Here is an 18308-nt window from a genome sequence, read left to right on the forward strand (position 1 = left end):
ATTGTACCATTTTAAAACTTTACATAGTGAAACCAATAGGGATATCTACTGTGTTCGAATGTTTTATTGGTTTGTAAACAATACGATCATTTACATAATTTTTATACTTGTGCACACAAATTTTACCTTTGAAAAAGTTTTCAAAGTGAGATGAAACTTTGAAGCCCCGAGCAAGAAGAGCGTTTCTGTTAAAATTTCACTTGCTATACTAAGTTTTAATAGAAATTATCATGATTTTAAGTAAATATATCTTCATATTATAGAACAACAAATCAAGTTACTATTAATTAATGTATACTATTATTTGATCAAAATATTATTTAAAATTTAATTACAGCTTTAATTATTTTTTGTTGTAATCTACAAGTCATTAATCTAAACAATCCCTTCTATTTACTAGTTCATAATTACTTTAACGAAGTCTGAGAAAAAACTATACATATTTATTAAATTCCTAAAACTGGATATTTATCCATTAAAAGCTAAATGCTGCAGTAATATATATATATATATATATTACTTTGCTCCACAAACCGAAAGCCTGTATCATAATAACGCAACCGAGCGTTATTTTTCTATTCTCAGAACTATTCTGGTAAATAAACACCTGCTGAAATGGTGTGTTTAAGCACAAAGAGATGGAATAACGATGCTCTCTTAAGCGTTCCTAGCCAAATGCAATTAATTTGAATAGTGTTCACCGAGTATATTTTATGCTAATGATGTTACATCAGCCTTGTTACTTGCATCGACGCAATTTAGACTAGTATGTATGTTGGCATGCCACTTTTAATTACTGTTTAACTGGTATATTATTAAGGAAAATATCCTCATATATTAAACTCTATTTAAAATACTGTAACATTGCACAAACTTTTTGTTATACACGACTTTCCACCTGTATAAAATAAGATTCAGAAACGTTTGTAACACTTAAGCATTTGTGTTTTACGTTTTTATCTATACAATTAATTATAAAAGTGTCTAGTACCACAGACATATGCTGATGGCATGTACTCAATATAAAACAATATGCATTATGAATCTTATCGAGCTCGTCTAACTAAACTGGAATTTAAATAAATATGCAATATTAAATCAGATATCCAATCCACTCATCGGGTAAGAGTTAAAAAAAGTCGGCTGAACACTTGCAGTTCAAAAAATTGTTAGATTCCGATTTAAATTTATACATTCTTTTATGCACACTCCATAGAAAGAAAAGTCCTAAGTGACCGTGAAAATCCAAGAACGAGTATGCAAAATTTAGAAAGGAAAATATCGATTTTTAAATTAAGCTGTTATTGAAATCATATTTTTTTATCCAAAAGCAAATGAATGAATCAATACTACATACACAAACGAGACAATACTATTTGTACGAGTAATAACCTCATAATTCGCAAGAGACAAAACACAACTATTACGTAAAAATACGGTTATTATTAATTTTCTTTTAAAACAATTTGGATATTGTGAAATTTAGAACAAATACAAATAACTGAAACTAATATAAGCCGGACAAATAAATACACTTAAGCCTGAACCTACATAGGCTACAAATAAACAAGCTATAAGATTTTCGTGGGAGATCAGGGTTAAAAATTAACTTTGGGATTTACGCCTTTAGCCTCCATGGATAACTGCGGGCAGAAGGGTCACATATAACCATGAAGGAGACCAATTATACTCGAGCCATATGTGACCTGGGCTTTTGTTAATTGAAAGTTTGGACTAAAGGATCAGCAACCCTGCCTCCCTACCTTCTCAAAATGATCAAATAACACATACAGTTTACACATAGTGATAACTCTATCCAAGCCTAGTCTCCATGTCTACTTTCTGACCATTTATCACTAACTAGTACACAAGCTTGTACAATTAATAGTCTCCCTTTTCACTCCATGTAGCTGCTAATAAATATTTAAAAATGTAGGCTACAAACTTGTCTCTGGTTTCCAACTCAGCACAACGTCTCTGTTAGCAGAAGTATATCCCAGTAGGGAGCCATAAGTTTTTCAGACGGTGGCCTACTCTTTAGTACCGGGATTAAATATCGGCCTCGGAGACCCGAGACAGTTTTCTGAAGATAATCAGCAAATTTTCATTTAACACCTGCAGCGACAAAAGTAAAAGGGAGGCCTGAACCGGTCTCTAGTAGTTCACGAAAAGGAAGGGGTTCGCAAAACAGAAAATCAAGTTTTCAAAAAAACAATTCACCGATACTACACAGTCATTACACCGAAGATTATATAAATATAATACAACACAAAATAAATAGCGGGACTAATGTATAACCGGAGCAGTTAGACGGCTGCAAACATAGAGGCCGAAGAATGGCAGGAGTCATATGGCGGAGCTTAAACAGTTATAGAAGAACATGTTGTAGCCAAGGCACATTACTGCTTACTCTATGCTTTCAAGACTATAAATGAAAACTAATTGAAAATAGTGTTTAAATTAATTTATGCCATCAAGCAATGTTTTCATAGAACAGTAGGTTGCATTTAACAGGTTATCTCAATTAATATTTTTCACAACTTTAGAGACCAAAATGGAATTTTTCACAAATTTAGAGATCAGTACTGTGAATTCCGTAGAGATTTTTTGAATAAAAGTAGGTCTATGTGTGAACCAGGAAACCCTAAGATCTTTATATAGTAGTATAGATATACGGATTAAGAAGACATTTTTAGGATATTCAGGTTATAAACACGTTGTTCCCCCACTGTAGCTTCCTTCACTTAACATAGTTTTATTTTAGAAGGCGTTCCGCTGTTCTCTTGCTAATAAGATGTTGAGACGATAGATGGAAATAGTATCGGTTCAAAATCAATCAGAAAATATGAATATAATAACTCCATAACTCTTATATGTGTATAAACATACATATGTACAAGAGAGATGGATGATGTTCCGATGATATGGACATTTCTCCAACGATGTAATGGTAAAATATTGGAGTCAATCAAAGTCTTCTCTGCCCAAACCAGCGTTGCTGAGGATGTTTTTTGCCCAGAGACCCTTATGTTTTGCCCCTACAGCCCCAACCATGCTCAATATCAATTCTGAGTCAATCCATTAAAATAGAATATCATGCTCAGATTAAGAGGCTTGTCAATCACTTGATTTACTGGCTCCACCTTAGAGCTTACCCCGAAAAGTCGTATTTGATTGGAGACTAGTTGGGATCGATCCTTAACATCAAAACGTCAAATTTTTAATCATGTTACCAATAAGTTCCCAAAACAGTATTGCTTTAAATATTTTGAGTCTCGAAGGCTCTAATGGTTCTAAAAGTCTTCATTATCAATTAATGGCATTACTTACTAACAATGAACCCGCCAAGATCGAAAATGATACTTTTCTATAGCTCCGAATGATTCGAGGTTCACAGACAGGGGTCAAGGACTACTACAAATCTTCGGCCATATTTGGCTGAATCTGGGTCTTTGCCATAGGATCGCCTATATAAACAATTTGCTTACGTTTGTAAAAGACCATTTCCATATTAACTAAACTCATATTTATGATTAAAATTATGTATTACAAGAAACACATAAAAATATTAATAATTCAAAATCAAGGCTGTGGTATGTTATGGATTTAGAGTCATCACACAATTCTTTCCTGTTAGGCCACACTGACTAACATAAACTTCTTTAAAAATACAAATGTATAATAAAGACTTTTAAGATAATGCTTGAAAATTCTCCTTATGATTATTCAATAAAAACCTTATAAAAACTACTTGTCATAAAATATCTCTTGAAAAATAGAATTATCAGAAAGCTTATAGTTAATAGTCCGATTTCAATAGGTGTTGAATTATTAGTTAGAATTTTTTTATAAATCTGTAAGACATATTTCAAAATTTTTTACTTTATATAATGAATTACGTCACTGGTAAAAACATAAAACAAATAATACAAAGCGTTGTGTGCAGTATTGTATGATTGCATTGTTTGTTTTGACAAAGGCTTTTACATTCCAAACTACAACAATGTAGTTGAATACTATCTTTTCAAGGTAACCAACATCTATATATTCTGGAAATAACTTTCCGTTTTATAAAACATCACCTGCTTTGTTTCTTACTTTTCAGATTGTAACAAAAACTATTTAATATGGTTTACTCATAATATTTCGCGTCTATTTCACACACCTTATATATCTATTCAGATTATCAATATCACATTTAAATACTACTTCCTCTTCTATTAAAATCGAATTTAAAATAATTATAATTATTATATCAACTTTTAAATACGTGATTGGTATTATTCAAATATCGATTTGGTGAACATAACCTAGGGACTAAAATATACTTATTTTTGTGATCAACGTTCTAAAGTGTTTATGTTAAGATAATTTCGTGGATTTTTGTGATATTCATTATTCGCATTTGACAGATGTTTGCTTTCTGACAATAAAACTAAAGAATGTTCATGAAGATCAGACATTTATAGGGGTTACAATATAGTTGCAACCCTACAAGAACTATATTTTTGTTTTTCAACTTCCCGATGTCATACTAAGATAAAATTTGAAATACATGTGCCTTATACTCTCAAAAGACGAATAAATTTCCATGACAACCAACACTCATAGGGGGAAGTAAGGTTGTAACTCCTAGAAGAACTATATTTTTTTTAATTCCCGATGTCTCAGAAAGATTAAATTTGACACACACGTGACTACAATGGCCAGAAGTAGCTGCTTATTGACCAAATAAACTTTTTAGACCATCGTATGTATATATCTCCTTGTTCAAAACAAAATCCAAACGCTACTTCTGCCTCCGAAATATCTTAGACCGAAAATAGATTATTAATAGAAATAGACGCTTTATTACCGAAAAAGACTTTTTCTTAATTGGGGCAACGTTTTTTGGGATATACCGAATATACGTTTGACAGGTATGCTTGGACTTCCGATAATATGTTAGTTTGGTTATTTAAACGCGTATGTGACAGAAATGGCCAAATACAAAATAATTTAATCTTAAAAAGTAAGGGGCCCTGTGGTTTAGTGGTAGCGCACTCACCCGGCAAGTGAGAGATCCGGGAACAAGTACTTTTTGTTGCAGTATTTATTGAAATTGCGTGCGCGCGCGCGCGTGTGTGTGTGTGTTTTCTTGACCTGGGTTTCAATCCAAAAGCTACTAGGGCACCAAAAATTACTTTTGACAGTAGACGCTTTTTTACTGATGTGTTTTTCGTATAAACGTAAAATCCGATACCGCTACGATAGTTTATGGGCCAATTCTCGATTCTTAATTTGATATCGATTCCTGTCTTGTTTGTACCTAAACTTATAACATGCTGAATGGTTTTGTTTCGTTACTTTTAGCAACTCTGGCCCGAAGTAGCGGCCAACTGTTCAAATCAGCCTTAGCCATAATAAACTATTTTTAAGTATTGAACATACATAAATTATTTATACAAAGTATATATTTATTAAATGACACATATTACGAGGTTTAAAAATTAGCAAAAGTTATTCTGTTCTTTTTCAGCCAAACAGCGAACTCCCGAGCACAAAACGCAGAAGACGCAGGGCGATGGACGAATTCAGACCTATTAAATACGAACTACAAGCTAAATATTATAAGGAAAACAAATAATATTTGCATGTAAAAGTTTTTTGTCTAAAGCAATCAATCCTTTAGCAGCGACACTCTTAGATACTTGTATTGAATGCAAAGATGGGTAATGATGAATATTTACCTTGAGGATGGAAGGGAATAGTTCGATGTTTAAATCAAAGTTGGACACCAAAAGGAACAATCCTGGAGCAGTAATATTCGTGGATACTTGAATTCAGTGCTGAGGAGAAGAATGCAGAACATCTTCGTTATGGATGGAAACGAATAATTCCATGTTTAGGTTAAATTTGATTGCCAATAAACAATAATTTCTGGAGCAGCGCTACTCTTTCATACTTGCATTGTGTGCTGAGGTGGAGAATGTGGAACATTTTACTTTAGGATGGAAGGGAATATTTCGATGTTAATGTGTTATTGATTGCCAAAAGCAATCAACCCTTGAGCAGCGATACTCTTGGATACTTTAAGTGTGTGCTGAGGTGAGAATGAAGAACATTTACCTTGTGGATGGGAAGGAATAATACGATGTTAATGTACAAGTTGGTTGCCAATAGCAATCAATCCTGGGGCAGCGATACTCTTGGATACTTTAAGTGTGTGCTGAGGTGAGAATGAAGAACATTTACCTTGTGGATGGGAAGGAATAATACGATGTTAATGTACAAGTTGGTTGCCAATAGCAATCAATCCTGGGGCAGCGACACTCTTGGATACTTTAAGTGTGTGCTGAGGTGAGAATGAAGAACATTTACCTTGTGTGGATGGGAAGGAATAATACGATGTTAATGTCCAAGTTAGTTGCCAATAGCAATCAATCCTGGGGCAGCGACACTCTTGGATACTTTAAGTGTGTGCTGAGGTGAGAATGAAGAACATTTACCTTGTGGATGGGAAGGAATAATACGATGTTAATGTACAAGTTGGTTGCCAATAGCAATCAATCCTGGGGCAGCGACACTCTTGGATACTTTAAGTGTGTGCTGAGGTGAGAATGAAGAACATTTACCTTGTGGATGGGAAGGAATAATACGATGTTAATGTCCAAGTTGGTTGCCAATAGCAATCAATCCTGGGGCAGCGACACTCTTGGATACTTTAAGTGGGTGCGAGGTGAGAATGAAGAACATTTACCTTGTGGATGGGAAGGAATAATACGATGTTGATGTCCAAGTTGGTTCCCAAAAGCAATCAATCCTGGGGCAGCGACACTCTTGGATACTTTAATTGTGTGCTGAGGGGAGAATGAAGAACATTTAACTTGTGGATGGGAAGGAATAATAATACGATGTTGATGACCAAGTTGGTTGCCAAAAGCAATCAATCCTGGGGCAGCGACACTCTTGGATACTTTAATTGTGTGCTGAGGGGAGAATGAAGAACATTTAACTTGTGGATGGGAAGGAATAATACGATGTTGATGACCAAGTTGGTTGCCAAAAGCAATCAATCCTGGGGCAGCGACACTCTTGGATACTTTAATTGTGTGCTGAGGGGAGAATGAAGAACATTTAACTTGTGGATGGGAAGGAATAATACGATGTTGATGTCCAAGTTGGTTGCCAAAAGCAATCAATCCTGGGGCAGCGATATAATCTAGTCCATTAATTACAATTTAGTCAACACGTTAGGATTATACAAACTAATAAAAAATAAATTACTGTATTTTTTCCAATTAGTGTTTCTCGTCATCGGATACTCGGCGTTATCAAATTAGTTTCTAAATAACAACCCAAAGTGCAAATGTAATCTGCAAGATGTTAGTTCAGGTATTGCTGTGAATGTCCATTGCGGTAGAGAGTTGTTTCTGCTTCTTTGCTTTAATTCAGTTATACGGAAAAGTTTGCGGCAGCGTTCCCACTTAAAGCGAACAAATGAAATGAGAAATATCGCAATGTGCTACATTACTGTAGGACGTTTTCTTTCTAAGTTCTTAACATGTAATTTTGTTTAGTAATACCATGTAATTTCCTTAATTGGAAATGTAATTGAAAATTTTTTCTTTGTTAGTCTTACTTAACGTTCAAAATGTTAGCTCATCTGGTACTGATATAACTCTCTCAACCAAGGACACAATTTTGTTTAATTTGTATAAACGTAATAAACGTAAAATAACGTGAAATAAACGTACATTTACAAATAAATACTTGTATCTTGACAATATTAGTTATATACAAATTTACGTTTACTAAACTTTTTATGTTTATAAAGAGATGTTACGTAGATTTTATGATGCTCCCAAAAGTAGTCCAGAAGCGGCGTTTTATTATCTACTTATAATACATATTTAATACATACATCTATCAAGATTTTTCCACCGCAATTGTCTTATTACAGATAGAAAATGAAACTTAAGTGATCTTCTTAGATCAATATATTTTATCTGTGGACATACTGCGGACTTTCCTAATTTTGAAGGACGTTTCCCACACCAAAAGTTACAATAAATTGTAATCCACACTGTGAACATAGGGCATAAATTGTGTCACCAGTCCGATATATTTACCGGTATTTATTTTATTATTTTATAAGATATTTCAAATCAAAGTTAAAATTGTACCAACTTAAAAGATGTATACCCCACTTTTACAAGTTATCAAAATTCGTTACACAAGCTCTGAGTTAGCCAATGTCTACAATCTGTGGCTGGCAAAACTTATCGACAAGCTACCCTTGAATTTGCGAAAAGGGAACATTTGTTATGGCACACATTGGATCAAGAAAGTTAGTGCTGTTGGGTGCAACAACAACCTAACTATTTTTATTATTGGCTAATTTATTAGCTTACTTTCCACTAAACAACAATTGGTGGATTTTATGGAATATTATCAGTACGTAATTATAATACTTAAAGCTAAGGTATAAGGAAAATCCTTGTCACTAACTTCCGACAGGTAAAAGCAACTATTTGAACGTATAAGAAATGTTCTATCCACTGAATTCCATAGTTGACAAAAGGAAACGTGCTCACTTCACAGACCTTTTCCGACTGGCTCGTTTGTTTGACTTTTGTGTGACAAATACTATTGGAAAGTCACTGATACTCACTGTACTGACCTCTTTTAAAATGTATCCTTGTAATATTTAGTCTTTTAATTCACTCTTTAAATTTACAATTCTTAATTCGACCTTTTAATTTACCACTATGCTTTACTCCAAATAGTCTTACCCAAAACATACTTAACATTACCAGACTTGTAACAGTGCAATACAATACAATAGTAAAACTACCATTACCACTTTTGGCTTTTAACGTTAAATTATTAAAAATTTACACCACTTTTATTAAATTAAAAAAAGTTTGATTCATGCTATGAAATTATAGATTAGGTTATGGCAATAAAGAATTTACTATTATTATAATATTCGGCCCGTCCCTATTGCTGCTTCGTATAGTATCATGGTCTTATTCCAGTACGGAAGATAATCATAAAAATATATTTTAAGACGGTAGGTTCATTACGTAAGGTTTCTACTCGTATATTAGGTCATTTACCAAAATTATTGCTTTCTATTGAAAAAATCTCAAATTGTACATATGGAATTAAAATAACTACCAAACAATGAAAGTGAAAATCATCATACTCTTGGCGAGTCACGAGTAATGTGGATGATTTTCTCATGCTCATACTGTAGCTCTTTCCTTATTAATGGCTACAGTTAAAAATACTGGTGCTACTACACGTAATGGTAGGAGAGAAGTAGTTATCGGTGGAGCAACCTACTTTCCTACACATAACGTAGCTCCAACGTGCTTAGAGATCTTGGCTATCACAACGTAGTGCCCGCAATTGTATGACTGATGAGACAACGAGAATACCTCTTCAGCTATTTATAAGTGTCTCTGATGTAAAAACGATTTAAATGCTTCGTCTCGTCGTTGATCTTCTCTGGATCTCTTGAAAGAAACATGACTCCAGATTCCTGACACAGAGTCAGATATCAGACGCTGCAATAAAAGAAAGGTGAACTGGAGCTAAACTCAAAATTCAATTGAATCAACCCTTCCTACAAAAGTTATGTTATGTGCAGCTGTGTTATGTTTTTTAAATCACGTAAAAAAATTCCATAAAGATTGTAATCGTTATAAGTCTGGATTCACAATTAACATTTTCAACATTAGTGCACAGGATTGGAGTTAAGAGTCTGTATATAGCGCCTTCAATCTACCGGTATGCAAAGTTGGCCAGGGGCCATCTCGTGATTCGCATACAATATAGGGTTTGGAAAATCTTTTATAATGAGAATCTTCAGTAGAGCGCACACAATTATATTCAACTCACTCACCAAATCGTGCTTGCACCTTGTAACTGGAGGGAATATATTACTTACGATCAGGAGCCATTGCATTGGGGTATCTATTATAGCTCTCAGAGTGCCAGTTTTCTCTCCTATTGCTCTATTTAGTTGAAAATCAAATTCTCCTTATTGGTAACTATTGAAAAAGATGGGGACATGTATATTCAGAAGGAGAGTAGGCTAAGGGCAGAACTATCTACTATGAGAGTGATACTCACTGTACTGTGAACACTTTTAATTAATCACTTTAATCGTCTTGTTGTTAAGAAGGTAGTGGTAGTTTTTCTATTGTATTGTATTGCACTGTTACAAGTCTTGTAATGTCAAGTATGTGTTGGATAAGTCTATTTGGAGTAAATGAAAGCAGTGAAACATAAGTGGTAAATTAAAAGGTTGAATTAAGAATTGCAAATTTAAAAGAGTAAATTAAAATACTAAATATTACAAGGATAAATTAAAAGGGGTTAGTACAGTGAGTATCAGCGACTTTCCAATAATATTTTTCACACAAACGTCGGACAAACGAGCCAGTCGGAAAAGGTCTGTGAAGTGAGCACGTTTCCTTTTGTCAACTACAAAATTCAGTGGATATAAAATTTCTTATACGTTCAAATAGTTTGCTTTTACCTGTCGGAAGTAAGTGACAAGGATTTTCCTTATATCAGCTTTAAGTATTATAATTACGTACTGATAATATTCCATAAAATCCACCAATTGTTGTTTAGTGATCAGGAAAAACAGATTTAGTCAACTAGATTTTCCATGTTTTAATTAATAAATCATGAAGATTATGGATAAGGCATACTTTGTAGTAGCGGAAAGAATGTATTTAAACAAATTAATATTTTAAAAAGCTCAACCTACAAAGCGTAATCCATAAGCGTTTTAAGATTAAAATATAAGAGAGAAAAGCTTGTAAACAACAACTTTAATTGCGTTTATTAAAACATGTTTACCATAGAATTCAGACTGGCAGTTTTCTAATGCGATTATTTAAGTTGTTAGGAACTCTCGTCAACTTTACAAGCTTTTCAGTTTTAATTAGTTTTTCATATTTCCAAGTGATCACAATGGAATTATATACAATGTTTAGGTAGACTTTTTACAAACTCTGCCTACTGCAATTGTCCTCATGGTAGAACTTAGGAAAACTTTCTACATAACTTCATTAAACATTAGTCTCCAGTGCCCAACATCACACCCTGTACCGAAGTTTATATATAATAAATGTATATATATATATATATATATAATAGTTAAATTTATATAAATGCCGAATAGCCTAATTTAATTTCAATAAACTTGCTCCACCGAGACTCAAACCCGGATCTGTCACTTGCCGGGCGAAAACACTATTACTACACCAAAGATCCCTCACTTTATACGATTTTATTATTTTTTTTTACTTGCCTGTTTCTGTGCCGAGTGTGTTTGAATAATCAAACAAACATATAATCGCAAAAACGCCTGTAAAACGACGTTGAGTTTCTTTAGTCTGAAAATTGAAATTAAATTAGACTATTGCCACTTAAACAAATTTCATGAACGTATATCCCCTGTATGTCCCAGCTTACGACTATTGATTGGATATATTGGACCTATGTACACATCGTTTATAGGATTGTAAATATTTTTAAAACACACATATTTAAGACTTTTAAAACTTTAAATGACATATATAATCTAAAATTACAATTTCTATTATAATAAATATTCAATTATATATTTTGTTAAATATTTTGGACTCTCTTTATCTTTATACAGTCAAATTTATCTCGTGTTTTGATATTACGCCTCAATGGTCTTAATACAAACTAGAAAGAGTGTTTAGAACATGGTTATATTTTCAACGCTTTCAAATTTCAACTCCAGCAGTGAAGCTTGCAAATCTGAGAGCAAATCTTGGAGGAGGGGTGTTCTGGGATCTTAAAGTTTTATCTTACCCTAACTCTGTTCTAAAGGTCACCTTGCCCTGTCGATTTAGATAAGAGTTGGGTCAATGTATTGAAATCCAACATTATAAGAAGTGTAGGTCGTACAACCGCACTAATGAACAGGCTTTTAAACTCTTACACATTACATAACAGAGTAGCGTTCACATTCACTCTTCTTACACAAGTTTACAATGTTGCTCTCCTCGAAATTTTACACTGTGTCACTTGAAAGTTTAAGAGGTTTAAAGATATAAAATCTCAATTGATCGAAACAAGGCGGATCTCCTTTAAAACCCCTCCTTGTACCAAAGAAGTTTTACTCTCTTAAAGAGTTCATGATGAACTACTGGGAAAGAAGTCTTTGAAAACAAAAGATGAATTTAATGAACAGTTGATGATTAAAGAAAATATCTCAGTTATAGTATCGAAAACTATATTCAAAACCGTACTGTTAGTTTTATAACTGGCATTATTTATATTAGTGATTTATATTACTACATTATGTATAGTGATGTATGCAATTAATAATAGGATTATATTTTGTACACGCTTAGTACATTTCTTGGAAAGGATATAAATCTATTTATGTTAACTATATTTGATTAGCTGTCATTTTTTAACTGCCTTTTACCTATTTTACAAACAGGGTTGTTATAATCGTGTGCATATATTGTAATCTCAAGTATGATTCAATTAGTGAAATCTCATTACTTGACTGGAATAAATCTGTTTAATGCTGTTAGCTTGGTTTAACTTTGAAATCTCACAACTTCCAACTTCCTCCTTTTCTGCTCACGTTAATTAAATTAACAGCTGTTCCGGAACTTGAATGTTGTTTTCACTGTTATAACAATTAAATATCCCACAGTAAATTAATTTATCGTTAGCCAACATATCATCAATATTCATTAACTCTTTCTCTAGAGATTTTAAATATTAAATTTTGCTGAGTTACTTGTTTTAAATACATCTTAACACGTTACAACTCATTACAATATCTTAATATCCAAACTTATTGCAAAGTACATGATTTAGGATATTTTTAATACATGTATATGTACCTAGAATTATATAAAATGTTTTAAATGGCAATGAGTTAAATTTGTAACATGTTCCTTATTGTAAAAGAAACCTTTAATCAAAGAATCTGGCGTAGACCATTCAAAATTTATCACAACTGGAAGAAAGAGAATAATCGCGAAAAATGTCTATAGCAAAAATAACATTTCAAGGTTAAAAAATTAGGTTTTATGTGCTTTCCTGTGCAGATTAATAATCGTTCTTCAGTTTCTCTCATATTGAAATGCTTAATAATATTCCTAAATTAGTAGATAATCTTGAGAATCCTCCTTAAATTAAAATATATAGATATTTTTTCCTTGCACGATTTTCTTTCTTTTTCAAGGTTTTACTAACCATTTGTAAAAACTAACAGCTAGTGAAAACCATTACTCTGAATTATATGGCAATCGAAATATATTTTTCAAGAACACTCTAGAAAACAAAATACATAAATTACTTATTTTTTATTAAAAGTATATATTAAAGTATACCACAAAATTATTATTTAGTACTTGGTGGGGGAATTATTTGTAAATAAAAAGTTCTAACAAATAAAATCATTTTTCATTTTACAACCTAAATATTCCTTATCAGCTAATTAAAAGATGCAAATAAGATGCAGTTTTTATACTATTTTTTTTACTCATTCAACTACGCAACGTAAATTGTAATAAAAGTAATTAATAACATTTAGAAATTGCCTTTACACACTGGCTTCCTGTAGCTTCGAGACAATGCGAAGATTAGATTCTTCACTTCAGGACGGATTGATAACTTATCGCTATCCAGAAACGAGTAACTGAAAATTCCGCGATTATTGGAAATCATGCTATTGGTGAGCATAGAAACAGATAGACTATAGATACTTCTCGGAATTACTATCACTTACGACATCAACATTTAGAACTAAGATTGTTTGAAACATCGTAAAAATTTCGTCCCAAAAAAAGTCCCAAGGACGGTTCACAGCTTTTTTTAGTTGAAACTAGAGAACTTTTCTACTACCTGTCCTCTAAAATAGAAGCCCAGTGAAAGTTTCAAATCACACTCTCAGTGGTATAATACTCGTATATAAACACCTTCCAGCACAACCGGATGTAGCACATGACTAACGAATTTTGTTGACAGTTTCTAGTAACTAACCTCAGCGAGCGGTCTGGTTTAATATTGCATTAGTCTTAGTCCAGACAATGTGTTGCTAGAGACTAGTATCACAAAAAAGACTACACATATCACTCTACTAGTTCTAGGGAAAGATGAAATAATATAGATTCACCCTTTTGGTTCATACTGTGCAACATAAATCTTTCAATAGTGGCTTAACAGTCTCAATGCCAATAATTTCGACTGAGATACGCTGAAAACTTACGTACCAAATCGTAATGGTGCATAAAAACAAAGCCAGACTACATTTCACGACCAGGCCTCCATGTACATGGTAGCCGATGGCTTAGCTAACACGTTAATATGTCATCTAATGCGATATTACTGACAGACAACAGCTTTTGATGAGTGATAACACTTTGATGAGCCCACCTTACAAATCTGTTTGGTGTCTTTGTTAAGTATTCCTTTTGATGCTTGCCCAAGGTATCTATTATTTAGTCTAAGAGAAGACACAATCTCTCAACCAGTGTCTAACAGAATCCCATCATGTCAAGCCTTAACAAATCTATTTTTATATGATATATTTTTTTAATTAAATAACCGAAACTATTCAAAATTTAAATATATATTTCTTTTAAAATTTCTTTTACACTAAATCATTTTAAGATATAGATATTTCGTAAAAATTAAACTATGTATTTTAAAATCATTCAGTGAGTCGTATGACTGTAATCAAGTACTGGCATCAAACATATATATTATAGCAGGCTTTTATTCACTGTATGCATATTATCTTAAGAAGTAGTAGAACTATATTAATATAACTTTTAGATTATATTCTAAAATGAGTCTAAACTACTTCAACTGAGCTATGTAGGTATATTTATATAATATCATAACTTTTAAAAATTAAAAATCTTTTTTAATTATATTTTATAACTTAAGAGATTTACTTTAGTGCAGACTATTCCACATAATTTGTAAAATCAAGCAAAACAACTAGTTTAACTGAAATATATATTGTCAGCATGCCAGAAAGTATCTCTAAAAAATAATGTACAAAGTTAATTCATAAAGTAATAAAATATTAATACATAATATTCTGACGCAACATATCTATAGAAACCAAGTACGCCATAACAATTTCATCCAATATAAATGATACAAATTACATTCAAAAATTAATAGTAAGGCATTACAAATTGATAATTATGAGCAGCACAACCCCCCTATAGGAGCAAACATTATCGTTAACAATCAGTACATTACAACCAGTACATATCCTTATTTATTCATCTCACACTGAATTTTGACTTTTACACAATTTTTCACCACTCATTTAGCTTAATATTCTCTCATTTAAAAACAGATCAATTCCATTATATAAATTTGAATAAATGGACAAAACGTTTTCCTAAAGTACAACAGGATTACGCTAAGTTGATGATTGGACATTCAATTACAATATCAAATACGAGTTTTAGTTCCTTTTGCAAAATTCCCATTGCATTACGTTTGTCTATATATTGAATACGCAATTATTGGTAATCAATAGCCATTAAATATATGATATGGCAAAATAAACGAGTTATCGAGGATAGAAGTTGTCTACAAGAAATAAGGGGCCAAGGCGGATATTTCTACAACGTGGTAAAGTTTCCTATTTGGATGCATATGTTTTGCAAAATAATCGGTGGTCATCTGCAAATGGAATATACTTCAGAAACCAGAGAAATGAAAGGAGTCATACTTTCTTTTACGCGAATCCTGTGCAGATCAACGTCATTCATACTGCAAGAAGTATCCTCTAGTGCCACTATGTACTCGTATTTCATGGACTGCGTGGTCATTCACTGTATTCTTCACACTTGGACATACATTTCAATTAAATTGGGAGTGCCGATGGCCGAGCGGTTTAAGACGTTCGAGTTTGAGTCTGAGTCAGAGATAGCGCAGGTTTGAATCCTGTCTGTGACCGAAGCACTTTTTTATCGGTACTATCGACCTTGCGCTGTATTCGAAACCTTATTCTGTTTGAAAAGATATTTGCACAGGCCAGTGGCCCATGAGGACGGGCAAAATAAGGCTTAAAAGGGCCTCTCATTTCAACAAAATTTAAGATGTGTACACGTATGGAATTCAAAATTGAGCTTCTTTGACGTTATGGCAATGGATATTTATAACAACTAGATGAATAAAAATAGAAGAACCTAAATTTTTTATTCACCTTCCGTGACAGCAATTTACGAAACAAAAGAGTATAATCATATAGGAAGCATAGAGCCATTTTTTTACTGGTAAGCGATACAATACTCATTTATAAATATTGATTTTATTCCTAGACTCAATTACGGAAATAGAATAATATAGCAAACAGAGACCTGAAAACAAGGACATGTACTGTGTTAGGTACATGCTTTCCAAGAAGGAAACCGAGGGTACAAAGAACAACAGCGATCCGGAAGGGACTGGAAAGAATTCTGTTCATTTCAGTCTGTCGAAAACAAACATATATGTGGACTTTAAATTTATGATGAAGCTTCATTTCTATAAAAGGAACCACAATAACAATGATGGAAAAATCTTATCGTGCATGATGGAATTTGTACATATTTGTGGATAATTTTATGAGATTTATTGGTCACCATGATTGCAACGAGAAAATTATAGAAGATAAGGTAAACATCATAGTAGTTTCCATTGTCTCTTACAGCAAGTAGACCATTTCCAATCTTAAATTGAACTAGCTAGCTATTTCTTAAATTTGCTACATCCATTTAACCTATTCATAATCAAGTATATTTAGATAGAACGCTGTTGAATTTCTGTATGAAAAATATCTTAGGCGACGTGGGTGCGATATTTCGCATTCATAATTAAACCACAAATTAACACAGAGGTGCAAATCAGAGCTGTAATTAGTTAGGCATCCACACTTCAGACCACATTCCTCCCACCAATATCGGTTTGAGCTCTATATCAGCAATATCTTACATTAGGTTGGTACGAAATATGAGTATTTCTTCGCTGAAGTGAAGTTTGGATCTAGCAGTATCTAGTGTTACATAATGGCACAACGGGATATATGAAATTGAACACATAAATGTATTTTTCAATGTCATATATATTATATAACATTAAGTTATAAATATATTCTACTCTTCCTCGTTTGTATAATTACACATAATTTTGAGCTTTACTGATTACAAACCACAATATTTTTCGTTATTGAAAGTCACTCTTAAAAATAATGCGAAAAAGATAATGGAAAGATAAGCAATATTTTACACAGCTGATCGAGACACAGAACTAAATACACCACTGAGTGTTCCAGTATTTTCTATTTTCATGAAAAATGACAGCTGTCGTGATATGGTGCAGATAGTAGTACAAAGCAGTACTAAGCGCAGCAATACTATTCAACAACGAATAAACCACTCAAGTAGCGATTCAACGACCTCATAAGACCAATGAAGAAGGTTCTTGGTTAGCTGTTCTGAGCTCTCCCTCAACACATCGATGTGGAAGTAAAAGGCGATGATTGCTTGTAAAATTGCAAAAGGTTCCCCTACCGATTGATTTCTGTCTATCTGAAACACAATATTATACATTGTTTGACTTATTATTAAACAATTATTTCTGTTAATTTTTATAAATTAATATTTATGTTTTGTTTGTGACATTATAATTTATTTCAAATAATCATTGCAGGTTCTTGGTTAATGTCACTCGCAACTTACTGAATTTTATCGTTGTTTTATACTTGGATTTTATAAAATTCCATATATGACTTTTGCATATTTGAACTTTTGTTCATTAATACTGATTTAACATAAAGTCTTACTGTAGAATATTTTCACTTCGTACTCTCTGAAATACGTGTAACGTAATCTATTAAAAGACTTTTTCTTCCTTAAATTACAGATTATTACCATTACAAATTACATTTATTTGTTTCCTAACTAAAAACTATAAAAAATATAAATAGAATAACAGAAAGGCCCATGTATATAAAATAATTATTCTACTTCTGGACTATATCTGGATTCCCAACTCGGCAAGCGACCGCTTATGCTTTCTCACTACACCGATCGCTAAATAATGTCCAAAGTTATGTATGATTCGTTTAAAAATAAATATTTCCAGTTTACACTGCCGTTGGTACGACTTAATCACTCAAATTTACGCGATAATGAGAAGCGCGATATGAGAAGTGGCTTCATCGAGTTATTAGAACGGCATCCAGTCTGCGTTAATTATCAGTGCGAAATTAAAAATCGTGCAAGAATTTTAGAGATTAC

Source organism: Homalodisca vitripennis, chromosome 2 (genome assembly GCF_021130785.1).
Source record: "Homalodisca vitripennis isolate AUS2020 chromosome 2, UT_GWSS_2.1, whole genome shotgun sequence".
Lineage (NCBI taxonomy): Eukaryota > Metazoa > Arthropoda > Insecta > Hemiptera > Cicadellidae > Homalodisca > Homalodisca vitripennis.